Source organism: Bufo gargarizans, chromosome 4 (assembly GCF_014858855.1).
Source record: "Bufo gargarizans isolate SCDJY-AF-19 chromosome 4, ASM1485885v1, whole genome shotgun sequence".
Lineage (NCBI taxonomy): Eukaryota > Metazoa > Chordata > Amphibia > Anura > Bufonidae > Bufo > Bufo gargarizans.
The window spans coordinates 479,676,272-479,682,271 of NC_058083.1; the positions used below are offsets into that span (position 1 = coordinate 479,676,272).

The 6,000-nt window shown below is 48.6% G+C and overlaps 1 protein-coding gene across 2 annotated transcripts in view; it reads right to left on the reverse strand.

Moving 5' to 3' along the window:
- SLC37A4 (solute carrier family 37 member 4) overlaps nt 1–5,797 on the reverse strand; it is a 46,677-nt gene extending 40,880 nt beyond the window's left edge. Inside the window, exon 1 of one of the 2 annotated variants that reach the window (XM_044288720.1) lies at nt 5,633–5,797. The gene's annotated coding sequence lies outside the window, so the exon portion shown is untranslated. The remainder of the gene's footprint in view (nt 1–5,632) is intronic. The other variant, XM_044288722.1, reaches the window with a different exon arrangement.
- Nucleotides 5,798–6,000: the final 203 nt, after the last annotated feature.

The window sequence follows — 6,000 nt, forward strand, 5'->3', positions numbered from 1 at the left end:
TTGGTTCTGCTGGGGCAGTATTTTGCATTGCCCTGTGGTATCTGGTTCTGCTAGGGGGGGGTTTTGTGTTGCACTGTGGTATCTGGTTCTGCTGGGGCGGTATTTTGCATTGCACTGTGGTATTTTGTTCTGCTGGGGCGGTATTTGTGTTGCACTGTGGCATCTGGTTCTGCTGGGGCGGTATTTAGTGTTGCACTGTGGTATTGCTGGCCTCATTTAGTTGTGTTACCCCACCTTCTGTCAATTTGAACCCTCCTACAACATGGAGCCACTTTTAGTCTATTTCCAGGGCCACTTTAAGTTCCCAGCCCGTCCCTGCCCCCCAAATAAATCTCCCCAAATGTGGATGAGACTGGAACATCTGCCCAATGTACCACAGCAGCAATGTGCGAATATGGCCTAGGACAGGGATGCTCAACATGCTGCCCTCTAGCTGTTGCAAAACTACAACTCCCAGCATGCCCTAATAGCTGTAGGCTGTCCAGGCATGCTGGGAATTATAGTCTTGCAACAGCTGGAGGGCCGCAGGTTGGGCATCCCTGGCCTAGGAGTTTCTGAAGCCTTTCCCTGTAGTCGGACGCTTGTCTATACAGGGAGAGAGGTGGTTCTTTCCCTTCAGGTTAATCACACGCTCGGAGGGAAGAAGATCTGCAAACAAGATGAAAACGCGGAGCCTCTGGCAGAACACGGAGAACGCTTCACAGCACATTCTGTCCAACCGGTTTGTTGACAGATTGTATTGATCTGTGTAAAGGTTCATGGAGATGACGTAGAAAGTGAAATAACATTGGGGTACGTACGACTTTTTGATCACTTTGTATCACACTTTCTGTGAGGCAAGGTGACCAAAAAAAAAATGGCTGTCTTGGTAGCGTTCTCGGAGTGGGTCATGTGATATTTTTATGTCATGGGATAAGGGGTTCTCTCACTTCAGTAAATGGCGTTTAGTCATGTAGAGAAAGTTAATACAAGGCACTTACTAATGTATTGTGCTTATCCATGTTGCCTCCTTTGCTGGCGGGATTCATTTTTCCATCACATTATACACTGCTTGTATCCAGGGGTTACGACCACCACTGCAGCGCAGATATATGGTAGTCAGGACGGGAGTTGCTGCGCATGCGTGCCTATGTGCTTTCCCACGGTCCTGGCCATCAATGAGGACAGCGCAATTTCCTATAGAGTGCAAGCACGACCATCGCTACTGATGGATTGCAGGGTGATCGTAACCATGGAAACGAGCCGTGTATAATGTGATGTAAAAATGTATTCAGCCAGCAAAGGAAGCAATATGGACAATCACAATACATTAGTAAGTGCCTTGCAGTAACTTTCTCTACATGATAAATGCTATTTGCTGAAGTGAGACAAGCCCTTTAACCGCCTCCGGACTGCATAACACACGGATGCGTCCGGGAGGCGGTCGATTCATTCCTCCTGGAGGCATCCGTGCGTCATCTCGCGAGAGGCGAGACTTCCTGTGAACGCACGCACACAGGATCGGAAGGTAAGAGACAGGATCTACAGCCTGCGGCCCCATGCACACGGCCGTTGTTCAGGGCCGTGTGCGGGCCGTGGAACCGCGGCCTGGATCCCTTCCTGTGAGCTGGAGCGCACGGCGTCACTGGTTGCTAGGACGCCGTGCGCCCCCTGCTGCCGGCACAGTACAGTAATACACTGGTATAGATCGTACCAGTGTATTACTGTTCTGTGCCGGCAGCAGGGAGCGCACGGCGTCATAGCAACCAGTGACGCCGTGCGCTCCAGCTCACAGGAAGGGATCCAGGCCGCGGTTCCACGGCCCGCACACGGCCCTGAACAACGGCCGTGTGCATGGGGCCTGCCAGGGATTTTTTTAACCCCTAACAGGTATATTAGACGCTGTTTTGATAACAGAGTCTAATATACCTGCTACCTGGTCCTCTTGTGGTCCCTTTTGCTGGGATCGACCACCAGAGGACACAGGCAGCTCAGTAAAGTAGCACCAACCACCACACTACACTACACCCCCTCCTGTCACTTATTAACCCCTTATGAACCCCTGATCACCCCCGTCAGGCTCCATTCAGAGGTCCGTATGTGTTTTACGGATCCACACATCCATGGATCGGATCCGCAAAACACATACGGACGTCTGAATGGAGCCTTACAGGGGGGTGATCAACCCATATACACTCCCTGATCACCCCCTGTCATTGATCACCCCCCTGTAAGGCTCCATTCAGACGTCCGCATGTGTTTTACGGATCCACGCATCCATGGATCGGATCCGCAAAACACATACAGACATCTGAATGGAGCCTTACAGGGGGGTGATCAATGACAGGGTGGTGATCACCCCATATAGACTCCCTGATCACCCCCCCCCTGTAAGGCTCCATTCAGACATTTTTTTGGCACAAGTTAGCGGAAATAGATTTTTTATTTTTTGTTTTTTCTTACAAAGTCTCATATTCCACTAACTTGTGTCAAAAAATAAAATCTCACCATACCCCTCACGGAATACAAATGCGTAAAATTTTTTAGACATTTATATTCCAGACTTCTTCTCACGCTTTAGGGCCCCTAAACTGCCAGGGCTGTATAAATACCCCACGTGACCCCATTTCGGAAAGAAGACACCCCAAGGTATTCCGTGAGGGGCATATTGAGTCCATGAAAGATTTAAATTTTTGTCCCAAGTTAGCGGAAAGGGAGACTTTGTGAAAAAAAAAATATATATATAAATCAATTTCTGCTAACTTGTGCCAAAAAAAAATAAAAAATGCCCCTCATTGAATACCTTGGGGTGTCTTCTTTCCAAAATGGGGTCACATGCGTGAGAAGAAGTCTGGGATCCAAATGTCTAAAAATGCCCTCCTAAAAGGAATTTGGGCCCCTTTGCGCATGTCGGCTGCAAAAAAGTGTCACACATGTGGTATCGCCGTACTCAGGAGAAGTTGGGGAATGTGTTTTGGGGTGTCATTTTACATATACCCATGCTGGATGAGATAAATATCTTGGTCAAATGCCAACTTTGTATAAAAAAAAAAAAATGGGAAAAGTTGTCTTTTGCCGAGATATTTCTCTCATCCAGCATGGGTATATGTAAAATGACACCCCAAAACACATTCCCCAACTTCTCCTGAGTACGGCGATACCAGATGTGTGACACTTTTTTGCAGCCTAGATGGGCAAAAGGGGCCCACATTCCAAAGAGTACCTTTCGGATTTCACAGGGCATTTTTTACAGATTTTGATTTCAAACTACTTCTCACGCATTTGGGCCCCTAAAATGCCAGGGCAGTATAACTACCCCACAAGTGACCCCATTTTGGAAATAAGACACCCCAAGGTATTCCGTGAGGGACAGAACGTGTTTTTTTTTTGTGGATTGGATGAGGACCCATTCATTTCAATGGGTCCGCAAAAAATGTGTACAGCACACCGTGTGCTGTCCGCATCAGTAGGTCTGTTCCATAGCCCCGGAAAATAAAAAAACTTTCCAGTATAAGGCCTCTTGCTTACGTTCTGTATACAGAACCATTCATTTCAATGGATCCGTAAAAAAAAACAAAAAAAAAAAAACAGAAGGTACTCCATATGCCTTCCGTTTCCGTATTTCTGTTCCGTTCAAAGATAGAACATGTCTTATTATTGTCTGCATTACAGACAAGTATAGGACTGTTCTATCAGGGACCAGCTGTTCCATTCCGTAAAATACTGAATGCACACGGACGTCATCCGTATTGATCGCAAAATACTAATAAAGCCATACGGTCGTGTGCAAGAGGCCTAAATGTGACTTTCAGACGGACACATGACGCTGCATGCAGCACGACAGCTTCAAATACGCACCTCAAGTAACACAGGCGCTTTTTTGTGCGATTTAGGTTCAGAAATGCACAGACATTCGCACGGAAATTTGTGCAGAATTCCTGCAAAACAGTCTGCACCTCTGCAAAATCAAGTTGGGGTTCACAGGTAAGCAGTTATTTTAATTCTGACATTTTAGAAGTATCTTTATACATCAGGGCTCACCACGTTTCAGCTCCTCATAGATTCTTCATGTGGTCTTGGCGAACCGCCACGCAGCGCGGAATCTGTCACACAATGGACCTCAGCCACGCCCGACTAACTTATAATAGGTCCATTGTTTTGCCACAAAAAAAAAAAAAAAAAGTGCTGCATGCTGCGCTACTTACTGTGTCAAATGTGACAGAACATGTGCAGGTGGGAACACAGCATTCAAGGGGTTATCCGAGACCTGAAATGCCCCCCCATACACCCCTTTAAAGGGGTTCTCCAGGAATTAAGAAAATAAAAGCACTAACATTAGAATGTATGGGCTCCGAAGAGCTGATGGATGATTTTCGAAGTGGAGAACCAGTCGGGTCCGACTAGCACCTTGGGACCAAAGCCGAGGTCGGTTTCAAGTTTTAAAATGGTTTTCCACTTTAAAAATCAACGACCGAAGTCTCACTGAATTGTGTTATCGGAGCCCATACATTCTGATACTGTATTAATCCAAAGTTTTGAACAACCCAAATTTGGATGTAGCACCCGACGCTTGCTTCGCTTATCACTATTTATAATTGCTTCCTAGACAAAACAAGCCATCATTAGGAGAAACAAAATGGCTGCCTAAATACAGCTGAATCTCTGCAGGAGCGGAGCCCATGAGGAAGCGCAGCGCCGTCCATTGTATAGTGGCTGTGCTTGGTATTGCAGCTCTGCCCCATTCACTTGAATAGAACGGAGCTGCGCCTGGGTCATGTGACCGATGAACAGGACACCTGATGGGTGGAGGTGTCAGACCCTCTGCACTCTGATTGACAGGGCCAGGTGCGACAACGTCTACGCCAGGCATCCTCAAACTGCGGCCCTCCAGCTGTTGCAAAACTACAACTCCCAGCATGCCCGAACAGCCTACAGGTATCAGCCTACAGCAGGGCATTGTGGGATTTGTAGTTTTACAACAGCTGGAGGGCAGCAGTTTGAGGATGCCTGGTCTACCCCGTCCAGCCCTGTCAATCAAAGTGCAGAGGACGCGGCAGTTGCAGAGAGATCTGAGCCTCTCAGTGTAATGGTAACGCCCTCATTGCTCCTAGAGGCTCATTTGCCTAATTTTTCTCAGCACTATGGGCACATATGAACATGGGACCAACACAGCACAAGCGCACATGTAACCGGTCAGCCAGTGTCATAGGTACAAAACTGCTGACAGATGCACTTCAAGGATAGGTTCATAGAAGCGGCACCAAAGGGCCACAGCGCTCTGTCCCCGCTTTTTTGCCGTAATTTGGGGGTCTCAGTAGCCAGACCCCCATCAACCAACCTCTGCACTCAGGCCAGAGCACCACTTTAAAACGTGCATTATATGAGGACTACTCCACCGGCTGTCATATACTGGAGCGGCCATAGACTTCAGGGAAGCTCCTGTAACTGCCTGTGTGATACAGGATGCAGCACTTCTGCTGTGAAGGAACTACCACCCTCATCATGTCTGCTGCCCTCATGCCGGAGGTCATGTATTTTCGCCTTCAGCGTCACTAGGTGACAGCAGAAGATGGCGGCATTACTGGACAGCCGCCATTACAGCAGCGCTCTCCCTCCAGCCGGGTACATGGCCGCTGCTGCAGAGCCCGCTTACCGGCCGCACTGCCCCCGCCTCTCCTCACGTCCCGTCCGCCTCCATCTTGTTCCGTGCGGTCTATGAAGCGGTTCTCGGGCTGTTCCCGCCTCCCCGTGCAGCCATTATTGGCGGTCTGCTGCCCGGCAGGACGAACCGTTATCAGCCAGGCTGACTGTGCTGCTCATGGTGTCCTGGGTGTATTCACACGTAGCTGCCGGAGAGGTGCGATTAAAATGGCAGATGAAAGGTCACCTCTGGTTTTGCATTGCTGTCATTTACCATTTCACAGGTGAAACACTTAGGGTCGCTGTGTGCAGAGGCAGGACCCACTCACTTGAAGGGGGTCCACGATTTGGATCCCACAGTCCGCACCACCCAAAAAAATT